The sequence below is a fragment of the Felis catus genome, chromosome A1, assembly GCF_018350175.1.
Source record: "Felis catus isolate Fca126 chromosome A1, F.catus_Fca126_mat1.0, whole genome shotgun sequence".
In the NCBI taxonomy this organism is placed as follows: Eukaryota; Metazoa; Chordata; class Mammalia; order Carnivora; family Felidae; genus Felis; species Felis catus.
In genome coordinates, this window is record NC_058368.1 from 63,079,398 (window position 1) to 63,081,586 (window position 2,189).

Below are 2,189 nucleotides of genomic sequence, written 5' to 3' on the forward strand. Positions count from 1 at the left end.
CAATACTTCACAATTTTAGAAGTATTTTTAAAACCTACATGAACCAAATAATGAACTGTGTGCAGTAGTTACTTTTGTTGGAGTCTCGTAATTTGACTCAAATAGTAAAAGATAACAAGAGAGTTGGAGAACCACTGGCTAGAGACTCCAACCCTGCATACGACCTCACATTTAGAGCCCCGGCTTCTTCACTTCCTTTTTATGCTGGAATACAGAGGAGAACACAGAAGAAGGGGTCTGCATCTTTTATTATTTATGTCAAAAGGTAGCTGGGATGTACCTCTGGTTTTCAGAAAATCCACGTGGGAAAAGGAATATCTAAATGATGAAGAAAATATGTATGTAGCAAGAAGTGGAGCAATTCTCACGCAAGTCATAATGAAATCTACCTCAGTAAGGATATGCTTGAAAATGAGGCGGAAGCTTTATGCAGTGGCAGTATCGTAGCCAATGAGGTTTATCCGAGGAGCGATTATTGCTAATTGAAAATGGGGCGGAGACCCTCCTTCTACTGTAACTTTCCCCTTCTATTTTCAGTAACAAGGATGAAGAGAAGTATAAAAGGAAAAAAGGAAACAACATCCAGAAGGTGGTGTATCACATCAGTTTTTATACTTACAGCTTGTTCCTTTTCCATACATACCCAGATTCTAAGAATAGTTGTTCCGTGCCCTTTTGAAACGTGTAACTCCCTTGTGCTCCCCATCTAGGACCTGGTTTCTCCCTCTAGGCACTCATGCCTCTTTCCACTAATAGGTAGGAGGGAAGAAGACACCCAATTTCAAGTGGAATATGTGTACTGAGTTTGTAAAGTTACTTTTGAGGCAATATCATCCTCAGCATGATACTTAGGACTTTAGAGGTTTGTAATGTAGTTCATTCCCCAGGTATGGTCTGTTTGAAATAGGCCTGTCAAGAATAGAAAGGGAACATAACCATCATGAGAGATGTTTATTTTTCAGAGTTTGAAATTATAGATTTATAAATCAACACAGACAATATGAGACTGCATTATCTTCATTTTAAAGAGGATTACTATCACCCAAATGCTTCATAGTGCAGATTTTCTGGCAAATTTTATTTCAATGGACAATAGTGCTTAGACCAAGAATCCCAGGCTAGAGTAATTGTATCAGTACAATCCAAAAGCCCCACTAATGGTTTTCTGTCTATAATTGCAACTAACCTTTTCTTGTTTGACATTACAAGTGTGTATGATATCAATTGCCAGTGTCCCTGAGGATTTATCTATCTAGAAAGAAAGCACTTTGATTCATAAAACCAATTTGTATTTTAATTACTAACTTGGCAGGATACTTGGTCAAATGCCAGCACCATGGCAAATAAGATCAATAATTTAAACTATCAAGAAGTGTGAATTAGGAATTTCTCAACCAACCAATTATTTACTGGTTGCTTCTTTCAGTTTTATTAAAATCATTAATAAAAGTTTAATGGGCATCATAATGGGCAAAAAATTATTTTCTTGAATATTCTGACATCCATTGATGCCAACATTATGGAGTAGAGTTCATGAATTCGATCTAAGAATAAAACAACTCTTGATCATTTGTACTTGCTCTGAGACATAGAATAAGCAAATGGAATTGGTACAGGTAACAGGTTAAAGTTTTTAAATAACTATAAATCCATTTATGCATTCCTTGATCTTCCACTGAGGCACTTTGTGATTCAAAGGAAGCCCAAAAATATCTAGCATGTGGTCACTTCCCTTAAGAAGTACATGGCCAATTTTAGGAAATAAATTCAATATAAAGTTAATTACAATATTACAATATAAATTTAATAGCAAAAATCTGACCATTGTCAGATTATAAGAGCATCCAGAATCCTAAAATGGTCAGAAAGGCAGATATTAACCCTGCAGGATTGATAGAGCTAAAAAAAATAGAAAAGGAGCACATCTCAAAAAAGGAAGGCAAACTCAAAGGGGAAAAAATAAGCCATGTCCTCAAAGATTGCTTAAAATCCTTTGCAAAATGGGCACTAACGTTAGATGCTGGAAAAGATCACACAGATCTTCTGTGATGCATTATCTAACCATCAACTTTGCATTTGTTTTGAGATTATTAAATGACTGTCAACTCTGTGTTGACTGCATATGAATAACTGTGTAGATCATTCTAGTAATCTGTGGTAAAGAACATTACTGGGGACAAGGAAATCCG

The 2,189-nt window shown here is 35.8% G+C and overlaps 1 pseudogene; it reads left to right on the forward strand.

Annotated features, from left to right (window-relative positions):
* The first annotated feature begins 421 nt into the window (after positions 1 to 421).
* On the forward strand, positions 422 to 583 carry LOC111556708 (annotated as a pseudogene).
* The last annotated feature ends 1,606 nt before the right edge of the window (positions 584 to 2,189 follow it).